A 22,601-nucleotide genomic window follows, 5' to 3' on the forward strand; every position below is an offset into this window, starting at 1 on the left:
CAACAATTTCAGTACATGTGAAAAATAGCAAAACTGCAATGCAATCAACAAGCCAATGAGCATAAGAAATATTTCAGCAAAGACCTCATTCACTCTAAAAACTTAAGATATATATACAATTCAAAGAAAAGACCATCGTAAGGAAATTGTGTAGTAATATTTAGTATCTTCACTTTGATATATTAAAATTATTGAAATAACTAGGTAAGTAATATATGTAATACAAGACTTCCTCTCTGATTAATTATAAGGAAGTATGGAAGGCTCAAACAATGTGTCCATTTTATGTAATATTGTACCTTTGATACATCTGTAATGGGAACTCACTGTAGTGCGTTAAACTGGAAAAAGTATTTTCATTCATAGTTTTTCCTTTGCAGTAAGGCAAACGAGATAAATCTATGCTCTCATTTCCACAACTGAAGAAATAATTACAAAATTGACAGCAGAAAAGTCAAATACTCTGATGAAACTATGTTTCAGTATAATTTCTTGTTTACAAATTATTTCCATGTAAGACAGTTTGGTGATAATTATATGATGGAGAAGGAAATGGCAACCCCCTGCAGTATTCTTGCCTGGAGAATCCCAAGGGCAAAAGAGCCTGGCGGGCTGTAGTCCATGGGGTCACAATGAATAGAACACAACTGAGCGAATGAACCCGCACACACACACATACTATTTGATCAGAACAGTCTACTCAAGGGCTTTCTCCAGAGAAGACTTAAAGCTCCCTGAGGGAAAAGACAAAGTGTTATTTATCTTTATAAGCCTGACTTACATCATAGTGCTTATCAAAATAACTGGTAAATAGTTGATTTTCCAAAGATGTCTTAAATAAATACAGACTTGAACTCACCTTATCTATCAATGGGAAATGTAAACTAATGCTTGTCCCAGATTGTCTGTGGTCAGTTCTGATGAGATGGATGAATCTGGAGCCGATTATACAGAGTGAAGTAAGCCAGAAAGAAAAACACCAATACAGTATACTAACACATATATATGGAATTTAGGAAGATGGCAATGACGACCCTGTATGCAAGACAGGGAAAGAGACACAGATGTGTATAACGGACTTTTGGACTCAGAGGGAGAGGGAGAGGGTGGGATGATTTGGGAGAATGACATTCTAACATGTATACTATCATGTGAATTGAATCGCCAGTCTATGTCTGACGCAGGATGCAGCATGCTTGGGGCTGGTGCATGGGGATGACCCAGTAAGATGTTATGGGGAGGGAGGTGGGAGGGGGGTTCATGTTTGGGAATGCATGTAAGAATTAAAGATTTTAAAATTTAAAAAATAAAAAACTAAAAATTAAAAAAAAAATTAGAACTTATTAAGAAAATAAGAAAGTTGTCAAAGTTAAACACTGCTATAGAATGAATGTCTGTGTCCTTCACCCATTAAATTCCTATGTTGAAATCCTAACCTCTGATGAGATAATATATTAGGAGGTGAGACTTTTGGGGAGTGATTAGATCCTGAAAGTGGGATACCCATTAGTCCCCTTAAAAAAGGGAGGCCAGTGAGCATCCCAGCCCTTTCTTACAGCGAGGACACAGCAAGAAAATAACTGTTTTTGATCCAGAAAGCAAGCATTCATCAGACACTGAATCTGAGGGCACCTTGATCTTGGATTTCCCAAGATTTCAAGAGAATTCTTCATTCATTCTGAGCATTTATTTGCACACTTGAAAAATCGTTTGCTCAATCTTCTCTCACCTCTTCCTTGTCTCAGACAAACCCTAGCTATGTCCAGACAACTATTCTACTTGCCTTTAACACAAAGTTAGAAAACAATCAGTCTGAACCTAGGCAACCCACTCCAGTATTCTTGCCTGGACAATCCCCATGGACAGAGGAGCCTGGAAGGCTACAGTCCACGTGGTTACAAAGAGTCAGACATGACTGAGAAACTAAAGACAGCACAGCACATGTTAAGTCCCTGTCTTCTGTCTTCACCATCCTCACCATGCTTCTGGGATAGGTCCAAAGTTACACGAACACTTTTTGAGTTCTCAGTACTCTCAGCTGGCTTCACTGGCCCAGAAGGAAACAAATATGCCTGCAATGCAGGAGACCCGAGTTCGACCCCTGGGTTGGGAAGATCCCCTGGAGAAGAGAATGGCTACCCACTCCTCTTCAAACCGATTTCTGAGCCTTAACTTGTCTACCTATCTTTTGTTAACATCCACAGTTAATTATATATATATATATATATATATATATATATATATATATACACACACACACACACACACACACACACACACACACACATATAGGCTGCCTTTGAACTTACCTTTATCTTCACATCATTTGCCCTAAAGCTTCATCAATTTGCTGAACACTCTTCGGCCAAGACTTTGCCTGGACTTGTGGATAAACTCTATATTCTGCAACTCACCCGCCCTGGACCTATCTCACTCTGATTCGCAACAGCTCATACTTCCAGTATACCGTTTACTGGTTCCTTCCTGTCAACACTGCATTCATGGCTCTGGAAGTATAGTAGCAATTGTTTATTTTGCTTTTAAAATGTACCCCCTTTGTGGGAAAAATAAATATTCACAATGTAGAACAAATTTCTGGAGAATTAAATATACTAGTTTGATTCCAAGTAAAATGCACACTTTATTTAGGCTGCAGTAAAGACTTTCATCTTTAGTAACAATGCTTTCAGTATTTTAAAAGATAGAAATTGAATTTCTTCAATCAATCACAAACTATTAAAGAAAAAGTGGCACACTAAGTATCTTGGATATGTCCTTTCTCATATAAAGGTACTGTCACTTATGATATAAATCATATTAAACCCATCTACTTTTAAATTTTTTAATCTTTTCCCTTTGGAATAAAGACTACATTGGATATTTGGATAAAATATTAGAGAGAATACTGTGGCACATTTCAAATACCTTTACAAATCACACGGAATTCTGACCTAACACTATTTAAGGTTTTTCCTGCTTAAGTCAAAACATTAATTTAGACCAAGTCAAACTATTTGCTAATTGAATTGACAAATCATTTATTCTTTTAAGATATATATATATATACTTAATTTTCATTTGTAAAATCAGGATGTTGATTAAAATAATTTGCAAGCCCTTCCCTTAAAAAGAAATATTCCAGGTCCCTCTGGTTTTTGTTTTTGCCTTTTTTTTTTTACAGAAATTCTTGGAAAACACAAAATCTAACTATTTTGCTTGTTTCAGGGGAGAAATCTGTGAGTAAAAGCAAGGTGTCTCACCCCAACAGTCCTTGGTATCATAAAGAAACTGATACATTGCAGGTGGCAGCATAAAACTGTTTGATTTTCCAGCTCTTCTTAGTCTGAGACTTATTTTCACTGTGTTGTTTCAGTCGAATTCTCAGCACTTTGTGCACACCCATATAATCAAAATGCATTCACAGGCTGATATCACATTTTCTCACTTATAAAGAAATATCACATATTCTTTGTATTATTGCTTTGGGAATAACTGTATTATTGCTGATGCTAGATAGTAAACCCCTTGAGAAAATGATCCAGGGATTATACATCTTTCTCTTACCCCTAGGGTTCAATGACTGCATGAAGAAACGATTTGACAAAAATGAATGGCTAAATGAAAAAGAAGCCCAAATTCTCAAGGATACATTTGTTAATTTTCCTTCTTTATTCACCACTTTAAAGTATATTTTACCACTAAAATATACTAAGTGACTAAGTGACTTTCACTTAAAAATCAGAAACACTAAATAATACTTACATCTTTGACTTATATCTATATATGTATATATGTGCAAATGATATTATAGATTAACACAACATGCTATGCACTAGACGCCTTCCAAGGATGGTTATAAGAAATAGTACTATTAAAAATTTTTCTGGGGAATTCTCTCGGGGTCCAGTGGCTAAGACTTCACACTCCCAATACAGGGGGCATGGTTTTGATCCCTGGTCAGGGAACTAAATAGTTCTGCATGCCACAATTAGGGCTTCCCAGGTGGCGCTAGTAGTAAAGAACCCGCCCGTCAATGCAAGAGACGTAAAAGATGTGGGCTTGAGCCTTGGGTTGGGAAGATCCCCCCTGGTGAAGGGAATTACAATCCACTCCAGTATTCTTGCCTGGAGAATCCAATGGACAGAGGAACCCCATAGGTGGGCCACATCCATAGGGTCGCAGAGTCAGACACATCACAACTAAGACTTGATGGAGCCAAATAAATAAATTTAAAAATAAATAAATAAATAAAAATAAATACATTTTTTAAAATTCTGGGACTTTCCTAAAACTAGTATGAAAGCTATCATCTATTAACCTGTTTAAAATTATCTGACTTAAAAAGACCACATAATAAATTAATTTTTATATGCAGAGTACATCATGAGAAACACTGGGCTGGAAGAAGCACAAGCTGGAATCAAGATTGCTGGGATAAATATCAATAAGCTCAGATATGCAGATGACACCACCCTTATGGCAGAAAGTGATGAGGAACTAAAAAGCCTCTTGAAGAGAGTAAAAGTGGAGAGTGAAAAAGTTGGCTTAAAGCTCAACATTCAGAAAACCAAGATAATGGCATCTTGTCCCATCACTTCATGGCAAATAGATGGGGAGACAGTGGAAACAGTGTCAGACTTTATTTTTTGGGGCTCCAAAATCACTGCAGATGGTGACTGCAGCCATGAAATTAAAAGACGCTTACTCCTTGGAAGAAAAGTTATGACCAACCTAGATAGCGTATTCAAAAGCAGAGACATTACTTTGCCGACTAAGGTCCGTCTAGTCAAGGCTATGGTTTTTCCTGTGGTCATGTATGGATGTGACAGTTGGACTGTGAAGAAAGCTGAGCATCAAAGAATTGATGTGTTTGAACTGTGGTGTTGGAGAAGACTCTTGAGAGTCCCTTGGACTGCAAGGAGATCCAACCAGTCCATTCTGAAGGAGATCAGCCCTGGGATTTCTTTGGAAGGACTGATGGTAATGCTGAAACTCCAATACTTTGGCCACCTCATGAGAAGAGTTGACTCATTGGAAAAGACTCTGATGCTGGGAGGGATTGAGGGCAGGAAAGAAGGGGACGACAGAGGATGAGAAGGCTGGATGGCATCACCGACTCGATGGACGTGAGTTTGAGTGAACTCCAGGAGATGGTGATGGACAAGGAGGCCTGGCGTGCTGTGATTCATGGGGTCGCAAAGAGTCAGACACGATTAAGCGACTGAACTGACTGAACTGAATTGAATCTTCCCTTTGAGTCATAGTATGGTTTCTACAACTGATAACAGAAATTAAATAACTCATCTTCCCTTTATTCCATTTACCCAGTAAACTCTGAACTAAACGTAACTTTAAAGGGAACAACATAGTTAGTTTAGATTTTTATGTCATTAGCTACCCTGTTCCATAGACACATTTAGATTTTTTTTTTAATTTTAAAATCTTTAATTCTTACATGCGTTCCCAAACATGAAAGAGTACTGTGGCACATACATACTTTCACAGTATGACCACAAATAAATGCGAACATTTGAAGACAAAAAAATCTTAATCCATTCTAAAGTAAATTGAATATGTAGGAATATTTTATTTTAAATGATAAATATTTTTATGATGGTTGACTTCTATTTTAATATATATGCTTTTCACATGGTTATGTTGGTTATTCTATTTTTGTAAGATATATATTCATGTGCAAATCACTTCTGACTTTCTGATCTTTTCCGTCTTAAAATTCAACTGAAAAATGAGAAGTTGTAACATTTGTTTCATCAGGTAAAACATTAAAATTAATCAATAATAGATTACTCAGAAACTATTAATATTCTATAATATTATATGAACATACATGAACTATTTAAAATAAATGATGCTGAATTTTGTAATTATATCAAAATACATTATATATAACAATTCTTTAGACAAAAATTTTTCAGAATAAATCAAGTGGTATAAATATTAACTAATATAACAGTTTAGCATAAAATTCAAATAACATTTATCTGGATAGTGCCATTTGAAAAGTCATTCCACAGTTTTGATAACTGAAATTGATTTTGCTATAGAGCATTTAGAACCAGGAAAAAAAAAAACAACCTGAATTTATTATGTAGGCTGGACATGCAAATAAGTACCTAAAGGATCAGCTTTTGAGTTTTTGACTATTACATTTAATTGCTATCTTCTCTGAAAATTTGTAAGAAATATTATTAACAGGGTGAAATGTAAATATCCCTTATTAACTTACATATAAACTATTGAGCTAATATACAGAAGGAAAAGTGAAGTCGCTCAGTAGTGTCCGACTGTTTATGACCCCGTGGACTGCAGCCCACCAGGCTCCTCCGTCCATGGGATTCTCCAGGCAACAATACTGGAGTGGGTTGCCATTTCCATCTCCAGGGGATCTTACCTATCCAGGGATCGAACCTAGGTCTCCCGCATTGTACTCAGACACTTTAACCTCTGAGTCACCAGGGAAGCCCACAGAAGGAAAAGCACATGTTTAAATATATTTATTAAGAATACATTGTCAAAGTACTTGGAGGAAAATTTGATTATTTATGTTTCCACTAAAACTGTTCTAATCAGATAAAAGTGTATGTTCATCTTTAAAAATTTTTAAAGAGTATTTATTCCATAACTTTCACAGTAAGTATAATTTGTTTATTTATAATAGCTCCCACAGATGTTATTTTTTTTTAATTTTAATATCTTTAATTCTTACATGCATTCCCAAACATGAACCCCCCCCCACCTCCCTCCCCATAACATCTCTCTGGGTCATCCCCATGCACCAGCCCCAAGCATGCTGCATCCTGTGTCAGACATAGACTGGCGATTCAATTCTTACATGATAGTATACATGTTAGAATGTCATTCTCCCAAATCATCCCAAGATGTTTATTTTTTAACTCAAGTTTTTTGTTAAAGTTTTTTTTTTTTCTGTTTCTACTCTGAATATAATAACAACATGAAAGCATCATTTATTTTGTTCAGTAACTATTTCTGAGCATCCACTATGTGCAACACAAAACATAAAACTTTTGTCTCTAACTATAGTCTGATTTAAAAGGCAAGATTAATGAAGTTATATCATTTAAAATAGTTCAGAAATAATGCAGGACTGTATGAGATTACATGTCAAAATAAACAGTACTTATCCAAATTCTAGTGGTTTATACCAGACAAAGAAAGGTGGTTTGGGGCAATTAAGAAAGGCTTCAAAGAATAGTATATGTGCAAATATATATCAGTAAAGCTGGGAAAGAAGAGAAAGATTTCGAAACTGAAATAGGGTTTGAGCTTCATTTTATATGATAAACTGAAGTTAAGTGTTAAAGGAACCACTGACTGAAACTGCCCACCTTGGCCAGGCACTACAGTCACCACTGCATGACTTATTTTAAACGGGAGGTACTGGTAAGGAACAAGAACTAACAAGCCACCATCAACCGGAAGAACCTGGGAAAGGTCAAAAGCAAAGAGGAGATGCCAGTCCGTATGTCCTACCGACCTCCCAGAATCGTCCTCCTTGGAATCCATTTTGGCTGATCAAAGTGTGCGCCACCAGGAAGGACCCTGAGTCAAAGTGATTGTTCAGAGACAACCCAGAAACTAACCCTGTCACCACAAAATCCAAGACTGGGAACCATGTGGCAGAGCAGTTCTCCTGGGTTTCCTTACCCTGCTGTTCTCCACCCTAGTGCCCCTTCCCAATACAATCTTTTGCTCTGTCAGCATCTGTGTCTCCTTGGACAACTCATTTCCAAGTGTTAGACAAGAGCCCACTCAGGCCTAAAAAGGGTCTCCCTTCCTGCAACAAGTAGAGAGAATTTAAAAAGCTATCTCTAAACATTCTTCTGAGATTTCAAATGGGGGGAGCAAATCAATCCTACTTTTTGTAAACACAGTAATCACTATTTAGCCAATTTTCTCTCCTCTCATGTATTTCCATTTATTTCTTACATGTCTACATATTTAAACTTTATCACCTTGCAGATCTCTAAACCATGCTGCCTGTCATTTTCCACCCAGTGAGCCAAGACAGTCATCCATTGCTTGCCTGGATGGTAAGAGTTGAGAGTCCAAAAGTCATTATCGGCTTTGACTTTCAAACAGTATTTTTTTTTTTTTTCAGTGTTAATGGCAACAAAAATGGGAACTGAGAGTCAAGGCAACAGCTCTCATATATACAGAGGGTTTTTTTTTTTTAAATTTTAAAATCTTTAATTCTTACATGCGCTCCCAAACATGAACCCCCCTCCCACCTCCCTCCCCACAACATTTCTCTGGGTCATCCCCATGCACCAGCCCCAAGCATGCTGCACCCTGCGTCAGATATAGACTGGCGATTCAATTCTTACATGATAGTATACATGTTAGAATGCCATTCTCCCAAATCATCCCACCCTCTCCCTCTCCCTCTGAGTCCAAAAGTCCGCTATACACATCTGTGTCCTTTTTCCTGTCTTGCATACAGGGTCGTCATTGCCATCTTCCTAAATTCCATATATATGTGTTAGTATACTGTATTGGTGTTTTTCTTTCTGGCTTACTTCACTCTGTATAATTGGCTCCAGTTTCATCCATCTCATCAAACAGTACTTTTAACTAGAGCATGGCAGAATGAGTTGAATGTTAAAATCTGAGAGTCAAAATTCAGTCTTTTTGAAAGAAAGCAAAATTTTCATGACAAGTATTACTTTAAATATCAATAGCTAAAGATTTTATAAGAAATTATCCCTAAGATGAAAAGTGAAAGTGAAGTTGCTCAGTCGTGTCCGACTCTTTGCGACCCCATGGACTATAGCCTACCAGACTCCTCCGTCCATGGGATTCTCCAGGCAAGAGTACTGGAGTGGGTTGCCATTTCCTTCTCCAGGGGATCTTCCCTACCCAGGGATTGAACCCGGGTCTCCTGCATTGTGGGCAGACGCTTTAACCTCTGAGCCACCAGGGAAGCCCAAGATGAAAAGGATGAATGCTGTAAGAACAGTTTCTTATTTCCTGAAAAAGGAAAAATGCAACTAGTTGTTGGGAAGGATGAAAGCAGGAGATTCTTAAGTATCTCTTACAGCAAGGGTCCCAAACTCCAGGGCCACAAACTGGTATTAGTCCATGGCCTGTCAGGAACTGGGCCACACAGCAGAAGGTGAGTGGTGAGCAGCGAAGCTTCATCTGTATTTACAGCTACTCCCCATCACTCGCATTACTGCCTGAGCTCTGCCTCCTGTCAGATCTGCGACGGCATAATAAATGTAATGAATCATCCAGAAAGCATCCCCTCAACCCCTCCCTGTCCATGGAAAAACTGTCTTCCATGAATCAAGTCCCTGCCAAAAAGGTTGGGGACTGCTGTCTGAGAGGGTTCCCCCTTCCTTCCCTGTGTTGTAACTTTTGGGAGGACCCAGAAGGCAACTGGGCAGCTTGTCCTTTCATCTGTTCCATCATAATCTCTACTCCCACCACCACTGACAGATTGAGAGCATCGTCTACATGCCTGGAGCACCAGAATGACTGACTGCAGCAGGGAACAAAGATGACAGAGAAGTCCAGTTGACCACAGAGGGGCCAAACTGTACCCGTCCTCCAAGTCTGACTACTGCAATGTGGACGTGCTTTAACATATGTTCTCTAATATGCAGATATTAGAGAAGAATACATTATCACCGAACCACCTTGGCTGAGGGAAGAGGGTATTGAAGGTCACTAAAGCTTACACCGAGAAACACAAATGCATAGGCTATAGATCAGGAACATAACTAGCCAGCTCATGAGAAAGGAACTGCTAATCCTCTGAGTTTAACCGGAACCAGTGGGAGAGGAGGTGAAGCCATACTCAGTACTGTGGGAAACACATGGACTGACCACACAGACCATGTGGAATGCCAACAGTATAGACACTGTGCAAAGCCCAGGTGGAAACAAGAGTTTTGCTTGAGTTAAGGATGGAGATGAGTAGAGGGTGACTTCCCCGGTGGCTCAGATGGTAAAGCATCTGCCTACAATGTGGGAGACCTGAGTTCAATCCCTGGGTAGGTAGATCTCCTAGAGAAGGAAATGGTAACCCATTTCAATATTCTTCCCTGGAAAATCCTATGGACAGACAAACCTGGTGGGCTACAGTCCATGGGGTCACAAAAAGCTGGACACAACTGAGCAACTTCATTTTTCTGAGTAGAGGGAAAGGAAAACAAAAACAAAAATGTAAGCTTATAGCTAAACCCATACAAGAAGCTGAGACAAGTTGAGAGATGAGGGGTGAAGTCCATGAGAGTAGAAAACAGCCCTGAGAGGGAAACCCAATTTTGCACTGGATTCAAGAAAGATTGAGGGAAGGAGGAGAAGGGGGCAGCAGAGAATGAGATGGTTTGACAGCATCACTGACTCAGAGGACATAAATTTTAGCAAACTCTGGGATAGAGTGAAGGATGGAGAAACCTGGAGTGCAGCAGCTCATTGGGTCCCAAAGAATTGGACAGGGCTTAGCAACTGAACAACAACAAGTAATAAACTAAGAAATTATCTTTAATTTCTCATTCTGCCTCAGCTGTGGAGCTCTGCACCATGATGGAAAACAGCTAAGAAAGGAACACGCATCCTGGATAGCATCAAAACCTCAAATGCCAAACTTTCCAATTGCCATCTGCCATAGCAAACTGTGGGAAAACTAAACAGAATGTGGTCAATGGCAACATAATAATGGAGCTTTCCAAAAGTAATAACTGCCTCAAAAGTAAACATTCTGACATCTTCTCAGGGCACTGTTCTCACAGAGCTAAATTCCCTTCAGAAAAATTTTGAAGAGGCTTGGTTAATAAATTATCAATATATGGACTTATACCTTTGCTCTACAGCAATACTAATAATGCCATTAATAGGACAGTTACTATAGGAGCAGCAATATTATTCCCATTTTATAGATGATAATATTAAAGAAGAGAGAAGTAAGTCTCTTGCTCAAGATTTAAATAAGCTCATCAGGAAGAGGGTGATCAGGATTTGAATTCAAGCCTGCCAGGTTTCAGACTCTGTGCTTTTAACCATCACACAGCCTCTGTGCATGCCCACAAACCAAAACAGGAATTTGGGCAAATAAAATTAGCAAAGATTCTGCTCTGACGCTAAAGGGGGTGTCAAGATATTTTGACATTTAGTTATAAGTGGTGATTGGGGCTTCGCTGAGTGTGCAACAGAGTTGGAAATAAAACACAGATGATGAGGTATTCCTTGAACACACCATCTGGGGCACACGATCTAGATTCATTAGCAGGAAACCACTACTAACTTGTGTAGGGAAAGAGTTTCACCGCAGCACTAAATAGCCACTGGCCTCAGTGCCTGGAACTGCCATGTGCTGGCAAGAATCCATTTAGTACCCAACCATTCAGCCAGAACACTTCAACAACCAATAACGTGATGTGAATTCTGAACACTCTGGAAACAATTTTGACTGGTGTCAAACCAAACCATAAGGAGCAAAAGAAAATCAAAGAGATCTTTTAAAATGAGACCATTCAGTGTCATTTATAGAACAAGGAGAGGGCCTCTCAAAATACTTCTTATTTCCATAAAACTGCAAACCAGTCAATGATAAAGATAATAGAAACTATCTAATTTGAACACTATTACTTTGCTACAAATAAGGGAGTTCAGTTGTTTTAAATACCTGCAAATATGGATATGCTTTATAGGAAAAGCATTATCAACATATCTCACAAAAAAAATTTTACATAAATGAATTTGTTCTCTACCACTGGGAACAAAAGCAGATTATCTGTTTAGTAATCCTAAAAAGGGACATGGCAATCAACCACTGAGATATAAGAGAATCTGTATCTACAGTTTTATGATCCAATCCTTACTGTGATATTACAAGATGGTTAGATAATTTTTCAGCAGCTTTGTAACATGAAATGTTTTAACTCAGTTGTGCAGTGCTATGTAAAGGAGGGGATAACACTGTTAGAAACTTAGCAGCCTTCCTCTCTTCAATTACAAATTGGGGAAAATGGAAATGAAGGATTCAAGCCTTTGCATGCATTTCAATCACAACACAGTCCCTGAGCTGGAACCAAAGCATCCATGCTCCAAATGCTAATTTTATCTATATTCAGGGAATATGTTTTCATGAAAAACATCATAAATTATGAATACTTGTGAGCTAGGAGTTTGTTTTGAAAAAAAATAAGGTGAGGGAGCTGTTTAGCCGTTCATTTTGTGAAACAAAAAGACAACAGATATTGTTTTGTAGTCTTGAGAAATTAAACACTAGCTAATTAGTTTTCAGTTATACAAACTGTGAATAATAACTCCAACGTGTTATCATGGAGTACATTTTCTTCTTTGAAGCAAAAATAAGCAAAGGAAAAAATCATTTAAAAATAGTCATGGATTTTAGCAATAATGAAAGTCATGAAAGAAATACAGTAAACATTTTGAAACAGTATGAAATAATGAGATAGTGTCCCCAAAATTTTATAGACATACCTATATGTATGTGTACACACACATACACACACACTTTCTCCTATACACATAAATACACATATAAGTTTACCATTTGACCATTTAGAACAAACACAATGTTGGTAAGCATACCTAGTGTAGGAAAAAAACAGCTAAGAAACAGTAATTATAGAGCAGGCACATAGTTTTATACCCTAAGCACCTCAATCTCTATCCTGCCTTTTAACTCACTGCATAGTCTCAGGAAGACTTCCCTGGTGGCTCAGATTGTAAAGAATCCATCTGCAATTCAGGAGACCTGGGTTCGATCCCTGGGTTGGGAAGATGCCCCAGAGGAGGTCATAGCAACCGACTCCAGTACTGTTGCCTGCAGAATCGCCATAGACAGAGGAGCCTGAAGGGCTACTCTGGGGTCGCAATGATTCAGACAGGACTGAGTGACTAAGGACACAGTCTCAGGAAGACACCATCTAGAGCTCAGGAACTAATGTAGTTTACATCTTAATCTAGGTATGCACTAGATTAGAACCCTGATTAGTGAGTCTACATAATCACACACATTTCAATATTTAGCCTGTCTCAGCAGTCAATTTCCAATCAATACTCCTCTTTCACAGTTTCATCTTCTCCCTATAAAGAAGACCCTGGTCCCCCATTTGTCATCCAGCTCTTCCAGAAATCAAATGAATATTTTCCCTTGGCTTTCTTAAAGTTGAGCATGCTATTCTCTTGTATAGTTTGGAAAAAAAAAATAAGAGCAAATATATAAAATATATATATGCTTATAGACTGGCAATACATTTCTTACATGATAGTATACATGTTTCAATGCACTCATGTACACTTGTGGTGGATTCATGTCAATGTATGGCAAAACCAATACAGTATTGTAAAAAAAAATGTATAAAGGTAACTGGTCAAATCTGATGTAAAATAATACCTGAGTTGAGAAATAAATATCAGTCATATTAAAATATATATATATATATGCTTATAAATTATGTTCATTTAAAATTATGTTTATGTTTAAAATTATATTCATTTATATTATAAGCTGGAGGGCTAGCCAGGGTTATGCAATTTGTTTTATACCAAACGCGTTATCCTACCCCGCCATACTTTGTCTACAGACCTTAAGCATTGTATAGATGCAGGCACTCAGGCCTTTAAATTCAAAATAAGCCTTCCTTCAAATACCACTCCGGCCACTTGATAGCCATGAGAAAGTGCAAATCACTCAGCCATGTCTGACTCTTTGCATCCCCATGGATTCTATAGTCCCTGGAATTCTCTAGACCAGAATACTGGAGTGGGTAGACTATCCCCCTTCTCCAGAAGAGGGATAACATTCCTGGGTCAGGAATATTCCCAGGAATTGAACCGGTATCTCCTGCATTGCAAGCGGACTCTTTACCAACAGAGCTATGAGGGAAGCTCTGTAGGTGAACTGTTTTGTCACTCTATCTCTTAGCTTCCTTATTTGTAAAATTTTAAAATGACAGTAAGATATGTCTAAATGATATTAAATAAGAGCAAATTTAGGATATTGTCCAGGACACAGCCTGTTCACAAAGGAAGTTAATATTCTTACTACTGTTCTTAAACAATAGTAACATGATGAACAATGTTAAGTTTCCTTTGGCGGTGACCTGGTAATGAAAGATGACTTGCCAGCAGGCTTAGGTTCCAATCTCAACTTTGCCACTGAGCAGCTCTGTGAGTTTGACAAATCATCTAAACATTTCAAAATCTATTCATCCCTCTCTATAAAACAGAATTATCCTCACATAGAAGTTTAAAAAATTAAATTAGATCACATGTACAAACCACATAGGTACACTGTAACTGCTTAAAAGACACTGACTTTTAATGTTGTTTACATTCTTTGTCAAAGAGGCCCTTTCAAATTCCTTGTGGCAGACCCTTTTTCTACATACTGCATACCACATCCCCTCCCTCATTCTTCAGATCTTCCACTTGGCAACAGAAAGGACTTGATTAGCCAAAGGAACTATGATAATGTCATTCTCCCCACCAACTGGTTTAGGGGAGTTCATCTGAAACAATTCTAGCCAATGAAAATTGAGGGAAGTCTGCTGAGTGACATCAGGATTTTCCTTTACTATTAAAATAAGGCCACTCAAATAAGTATGTTGTCTTTTTTCCTAGCTTCAGATTTCATTATCTAAGAATATTAAACCGTTGCAGCCATATTTCTTCTAAAAAGTCAGGGAAAACCAGCCAAAACTGAAGAGAAACTTGAAATCTAAACCTTCTCCAAACCTTCCTCCAGATAGCTCCTCACATTCTTTACATGTTTATTTTTAAACCATTGTGAATGTGTTCTCTTCTTTGCTCTGAAAGCATCCTAAACTCATATAATTTCATTATGAAATTATTCAATAAATCAACCACAAATTGATGACTTATTCAATTATTAATAATTATGGTGTCTCACAATAAGAGAAGCCACTGAAAAATGCAGCTGATATTTAAATATTAATATCATATAGTTGTTAATGAATTATACTAACCCAAACAATAGAGCTGCTCTACCTTGCAACCACTCAGACCCCCAATATGTCTAAATCTTGTTGGTTCTCTACATGCACTAATCTTTTCAGTCAATAAAAGATTTACTTCTCCACTAATTGGTCTTTCCTCAGCTAGAGTTTAGCCACTCAGAAGAAATGGTCAGAAAGAATGGTAAAAACCTGAAATTAGAGCTCCTGCTAAAGCTTTCTCTCTCCCTTTAGCAATCCCATAGTACTTCAAAAGAATCATGTTTCAATCAGTGGAATGAGTAAAGTTTTCGGATCAAATATTAACTAAATTTGAATTTGAAATTCTGTACTTATTAGATGCTACTTTACTTTTATGAAATTCAGCTCCCTCTTTCAGAACTCCTAGATATGCTGTGAATATAAAAATGAGATAACTCATCTGAAAGTACCCTGCAGAGTTACTGACAGATCTTCTTTGGAGAAAGATTCTCTCCTTGACCAAACTCTCACCAGGCTCCCTGAACCCTCAGTTCAGTTAGGCCTCAAACTATAAAGATCTGAACAAAACACTAATGTAATTTTAAACCACTCAAGGCCACATTTCAAGAATGTCTCTCATCCCCCTTAAAGTGCCTGCCTGAGAAAACTCAAGGCTGCCAAAAGAATTTACTGTTCGTCCCAGCCAACACTTGAAGATGGGGCCCCTGACTCTCAGGCCCTGTAGAAGTGAACAGCCTTACTTTGATAAGAACCAGTTATTCGCAAACCCAGATGGGATTCACAGGGACCAATTTCCATCTTTTTTGTGAGTTTTGGCTTTTTTTTTTTTTTTTACTTCTCTGTCTCTATGGAGCACCCACTCAATGTTTCCCTACTCTCTCATTCTCCCTTTAAAACTTCCAGTTACCTCTGCACAAATTAAAGCTGAGTTCAGTTCATACTGGGCTCTTTATCCTATTGAATATAGTAATAAACTCTTCCCAGTACAGTATATTACTGATTAAAATCTGTCCTTACCATATTAATTAGGTCTAGATTTGGTTTTCTCTGACACTTTCTTTATTCAATTAATTCACCAAATACTTACAAATAGAAGTTGCTGAGGAAACAATGTTGCCTCTAATTCTCTGTTTTCTTGGGTCTTTCCTTCTCCAATCCTATGTAACCATGTCAGCTTTTACCCCAGCTCCTCAAAGTGTGACCCTATCACTCACTTCCCCATTTCCTTTTAGCGGATGAGTTATCCTCCCTGAAACAAAAGGATGATTGACTTGTATTATTAGTACTATATTGGCTTCCCTTTCTCAGTCAAAGCTCCCTGCATGCATTTCTGCTCAGTGGTTAGAATATATTGTGGAATCACAACCAGTAAAAGACACTTCTTAGGACCACTTCATCTCTCCAATCACATTCACAACACGCAAGTGTTCAGAAAAGCATAGAGGGTGGCATAATATTACTCAATAACCTATGTTGAGTTTTCTGCCTAAATTGCAGACCGCATATATTCCCCACAAAAGTGAAATGTATTAGCATGGGGCTTTGAAATGTATTAGCATGGGGCTTTGAAATAAAATGACTCATGCAGATAATCAATTAAAATGATTATAAATCATGTGAAATTTGAGAAAGGAAAGTAAAAAAATTGATGAATTATAAGCAATAGTAACAACTTTGATTGAAAACTGTTTCAAGCTAGAGACATACACAATAATGGTAACATTAGTGAGTAAATGGCAGACAGATGAATAAAATGATAAAGTGACAAAGATATTCTGGAGTATCTGAATATGTATTTTGTTCTATTAATTTAAATGTTTTTATCACTGAAGTCAAGACATAGGAAACACTATAAAACCATTACAAAACATGGCTAGCAGGCAAGAGAAGAATGTTGGAGGTTAAATTAGATCTTATTTAAAAAAGAGAAAAAAATATCTAAGTACTTATGAAACAATAAGGTAAAATAGCCCTTATTTTACTTGCCTTTCTATTCATACAGTTCAGAATCGGCTTCCAATAATCATTGATTGAATAATCAACTTTTAATTAACCCCAAGGGATTATCTTGATTTTTCAGGACTTTAAATACTTTGCTCTGTTGACATATCAGACACTTACTATTGACAATATCTAATCTGTTTAATTATATCATTATCAACGTATTATATCTCCCTAATTTATTTCTATATACTGAAGACTTTGAAACTCCAACTAGATAACCATGTCCTATCTCTCAGATAAGGCTTCAGAAGAATATATCTCATAGCAAGATTTTAAAGTCTGCTTTATTCCCAGTCTAATTAACTTTCAGTATAGAAGATAAGATCAGGGATAAGGCAGCTCATTTTTGCTATTTAATTCCTCCTAAATTAAATAATCACTGTGTGATAATTATTTTATTGAAATTAATGTATTTATTGAAAGCCTATCACATGCATGGCAATGATATAAATAAATGTTTGAAATAAACACAGGAACAACAGTACTATTTCTCAACAAACCAAAGCATCATCCAAAGTCAAGGGTAAATATATATGTATATATATGCACACATATTTATTTTAAAGTATTGGCATTTTGTTTTACTTCTGCTGGGTAAAATTATTCATTCAGCACACATTCACTAAGCATTTACTGTGTTCCAGGAATACACATGAATTTACAATAAACTCTCTAATCTAGTACTCTGCATTAAATGGGAAGCCAGCATGGAAAGACATTCTTGTCCTTATGGAGTTCACTTGCAAGGTCATAGTGAAGTTTGGCATGCAGAAATCAGATATAATACAAGAGTATCTTGTACTTCGACTAGTATGTAGTAGGCAACTGACATGTATTTGACGAAAGAAAGATTTCTCTGGGGATGAGATACTTGAGTTGAGTCTTAAAGAAAAATAATAGTAATTGTCCACAGAAAGATAGACAAATATGTAAAATACTGGGAATTCCAGGAATGGTGTTAGAATGATGTGCTCACTAACAAGCAATGGGGCTGAGAGAATAGGATTGTGTAAATGAACAAAAGGCAAAACTCTCAACAGTTCTAAGTCAGAAACTTCCAAATAATTCAACTGAAAGGTAGATCTCTAATTAAAATTAACAGCATGGATCTCATAAACACAGTCCAAAAGGAACTAAGCAGCATAGCAGCATAGAACACGTACTAAGTTATTTTTGAGAATTGCTTCGTATATCAGTAAAACATAATCAGATAAAAACAGAGACCTCATAACAGAAAAATGTGCTATTCTACAGTGAAATATTTATATCAAGTCCTGGTCTTACCATGTCTTAAATATTTCTTCAAGGATGAGCAATTTTACTTCTCTGAGGCTCATTTGCTTTTTTTCTAATCAGAAATAGTATCTCCTTCCAGGATAATTGAGGTACTTTAAATAGATAGATAAGTTAAAGTTGACAGAAAAAGTTTTTGTCAACTACTCTGCCTCAATACTTACATACATTTTGAAATATTAAATTTTATAATATAACTAATTTTTTGATAATTAAAACATTGGTATGAAGCATTATATATAATGTAAAGAACCACGTAGGGTGAAGTCAGTTATTCTATGATAAAGAAGTGAACAAGCTTTAAAATGAGTTCAGCTTCAGTTGGTTTTAGAAAGCTATAAGTGATTTATCTACATAAATAAAGTTAAAAAATCAGAAACATGTCAATATCACGGATCGGTACTTTCATAAAGAATAGGTACATATCTCATGTTATATATTAATTGAAATATGTGTATAGATTTTCTCTCCTGAATTACCCAAAGTTGTTGCTATAATATAAAGGTAAAACTTCTCAGCTGAGGCAATGCTGAACATTTTTGATGGGCCAAAAATAATAAACAGAGATAAATTAAGTGGGGAAATAAATATAATCAGAAAGCCTCATATTATAATGAGTAGAAAACTGGTTGGGAGTGGACAAGTTATGCCAACAGAAAACCTGTCCAGAAGCCCTCTCATTAGTACTTAGAACAAAGCACAATGTGCTTATTTTCTTAAATTGGGACCTATTCTATGATAATATAGGTCTTAGCCATATTCACTGGTTTCTTTTACAAGTTTTGACATCCGTTTCTATTACACCATATCTGCATCCTTGAAAAATGCTGGTGTCTGCAAAACTGTGCAGTAAAAATATCAGGGCTTATGGAAAAAGACAGGATTGGAGGTCAGAAAATGTGAAACCTTTGGAAATTTAAAACCAAGCACTAACAAAAGCCATACAATCTTTATCAAAAAAAAAAAAAAAAAACAGCACAGTTAAATCTCTACTAGTATTTGTATCCAATTTCTGCATCTTCTTTCAAGATATAAGCCTAAAGGGCACTAACTTAAAAATGAAAACTATGACCCAGTGTATATCCTCTAAAAAATAAGGCAACAAACATGTCATTTTAACATAGAGGAAAGTGATTTCCCAGTTTCTCCAAATGTACTCTCAATGATGCCAGATATATAATGTTGTAGAAACCAAGATGGTTCTTAAAGTCACTAAGAAACTAACACTTGCACTAAAGAAAGGCACCTGAGTTGACTTTTCATATTTACCTTAATACTCTAGAGATTGCTAAGGCTCTCTATTTAATTGTGAGAAACCTTGCTTTTGGTTACTTAAAAATTAATGAGCTGAAGAAATAATAAGTGGATCAACACAATTCCTATCATCCTCATATTTACTAGTTGTGTACAAATTAATACGCACCAAAGAAACACACACTAATGCAGAAGGAAATTACGTTTTACCTTAAATGCATTTTATGTTCTTGGCTATAAAGTTGTGTGTCATCAGACGCAGCATATTTAAGAGCTCTAGGCAAATCAGACACTTTCAGTCTCAAACATCATCTATCAAATGTGGTTTTATCAGGATTAAATCAGATAATGAGTGAAAAGGCCCAGTACAGCTCCCTGGCATAGAGCAGACATTACAAAATATTAGTTCCCTTGGATACTAACAGAAAAATATTCAACTCTCGAGAGTTAAATATAGTTCAATACCAAATTTATTTTCTTGTTTTAGTTTAGGTCTTGGGTTTCTTTTTTTCTTTTTTCTTATTTTGTCAAGTTTTGTTTTGTTTTCCTGGAACAATACTTTTAAAAAAAATGGATAAAACAGAAAATTAAAAGTATATAAGAAAAGCAAATCTGACCCACGTGCTTTTGAAATTTCATCTAAAATTTCAGACAAACTTAATAATCCTCGAGCATAGTGATGAAGAAAGACATAAAGACAGGAGTTAAATGAAAGCAGAGAAAGATGCTGAAGAAATAATAAAGATTAGCAGTATATCTTTCACAATTTAATACTGACATTTCTGTCTAGTGTTCCACAGAATACTCAACTTAACATATAATTTAAAAAAAAATAATGGGTTACCCATAAAGGAAAATCCCAAATGAACATTTTGGCAAACCCAATACAAAGAAGTAAGAAAAACCCTTGCCCGATATCAGCAGTTTTCTTTACTCACTTACCTATTTCTATTAAGATATAACCATTCGGTCAAACAGGCTTAAAACTTCAGGGGTCACATTCCTTCCAGTTCCCCAAATCTAATGTGTTATTAAGATCCATTAATTCTTCCACAGAAATATTGTGTCCTGTCCATTCAATCCTTTTTCATTTTCCTCTGGTCCACATCACACATGGCAAGTAGACTTAAAACAAAATTTAACTCCGTGTTATTTTCCTGCCCAAACAATGCTTGACGTTCAGTTCAGTTCAGTAGCTCAGTCATGCCCGACTCTTTGCGATCCCATGAACTGCAGCACACCAGGCCTCCCTGTCCATCACCAACTCCCGGAGTCCACCCAAATTCATGTCCATTGAGTCGGTGATGCCATGGAGCCATCTCATCCTCTGTTGTCCCCTTCTCCTCCTGCCCTCAATCTTTCCCAGCATCAGGGTCTTTTCCAGTGAGTCAACTCTTTGCATCAGGTGGCCAAAGTATTGGAGTTTCAGCTTCAACATCAGTCCTTCCAATGAATACCCAGGACTCCTCTCCTTTAGGGTGGACTGGTTGGATCTCCTTGCAGTCCAAGGGACTCTCAGGAGTCTTCTCCAACACCACAGTTCAAAAGCATCAATTATTCGGCACTCAGCTTTCTTTATAGTCCAACTCTCACATCCATACATGACTATTGGAAAAACCATAGCCTTGACTAGACAGACCTTTGTTGACAAAATAATGTCTCTGCTTTTTAATATGCTGTCTAGATTGGTCATAACTTGCCTTCCAAGGAGTAAGCGTCTTTAATTTCATGGCTGCAGTCACCATCTACATTGAACGTCGAGCTTTAGTGAAACTTAGCTTTGCTGCAAGGCTTGACTGCCTCCCAGTCTCTCCAATATTTCCATAATTGAGGCCAACAACTTACCTTTCTAAATTCTTAACTAAATTGTATTATTTCTTAATTAACTAAATTGAATTATTTCTGTCCTCTGAACATTTACCTCCTTCCCTACAACTTATTCTCCTTGTATTATTTTCTCTATTTAGTCTTACTGTGTTGAGGCCCTCTCTGCTTTAGTGAGCAACAACGTGTTGTCCCAGGAAAGAGGCCAATTTACACATGCACTGAGTTCAAACCTTTGTCTCCTAGCAGTGCAGTCTTAGCTCCTTCAACTTCCACACCTCACAGACTTCAACTGACAAAGGGGAGTATGATATGATAATAATTACAAGACTGCTGTATATATTAAGCCAGGTAGCACATACAGAGTGCATACAATTGAGCCAGGCAGTTGCCAAACAATGAACAAGTTTTAGGTCTTTGGAGATCCTGAATTCCTAAGGACTTATTTAAATCATTTAATTTTTAACTAATTATATGATCAAAGTGAAAGTTGCTTGGCCGTGTCTGAATATTTGTGGTGCCATGGACTATACAGAACATGGGATTCTCCAGGCCAGAATACAGGATTGGGTAGCCTTTCCCTTCTCCAGGAGATCTTCCCAAGCCAGGGATCGAACCCAGGTTTTCTGCATTGCAGGTGGATTCTTTACCAGCTGAGCTACAAGGGAAGCCCAATTATACTGGAGTGGGTAGCCTATCCCTTCTCCAGAGGATCTTCCCAACGTAGGAATTGAACCCAAGTCTCTTGCATTGCAGGCAGAATCTTTACCAAATGAGCTATCAGGGAAGCCAATTATATGATATATTTGTTCATTAGTTGAACACTTTATTAATCTCTCATATGTGGATTTGGATTCTTAAATTCATATGTCTATTATCTTCTCAAATATGAGTCTTAAATTCCAAGCACCTTCCTCCCTCCCACACACCAAATTTTCATTTTCAAACAAATGCACCAAATCCATTTTTAAAAAATAGGCACTGAACTAGAAGTGAGAAAAATTTAATCTTAATTTCATACTAACTAAAATTTATATAGGAAAGCCAGTTAATTCGCAATTTCTTCATCCATAAAGTAAATACTTTCTTGGATTCTTGACAGTCTTGAGTTACAAAGTAATTGAAAGCACTTTGAACAAGTGGTTTTCAATGTTATAAAATGATGAAGTTATCCACTTTGTATGGCCTCAACAAGTATTTGATATTTGATTTACTGACAAAATGGTACATAATTTAAGTATTTACTTTGAG

General features: G+C 36.8%; 1 non-coding gene across 1 annotated transcript; it reads right to left on the reverse strand.

Annotated features, from left to right (window-relative positions):
- Window positions 1–8,890: 8,890 nt before the first annotated feature.
- Window positions 8,891–8,962, reverse strand: TRNAC-ACA (transfer RNA cysteine (anticodon ACA)). Its single transcript has one exon. It is a non-coding gene; the product is annotated as a tRNA-Cys (tRNA).
- Window positions 8,963–22,601: the final 13,639 nt, after the last annotated feature.

Source organism: Ovis canadensis, chromosome 1 (assembly GCF_042477335.2).
Source record: "Ovis canadensis isolate MfBH-ARS-UI-01 breed Bighorn chromosome 1, ARS-UI_OviCan_v2, whole genome shotgun sequence".
NCBI lineage: Eukaryota > Metazoa > Chordata > Mammalia > Artiodactyla > Bovidae > Ovis > Ovis canadensis.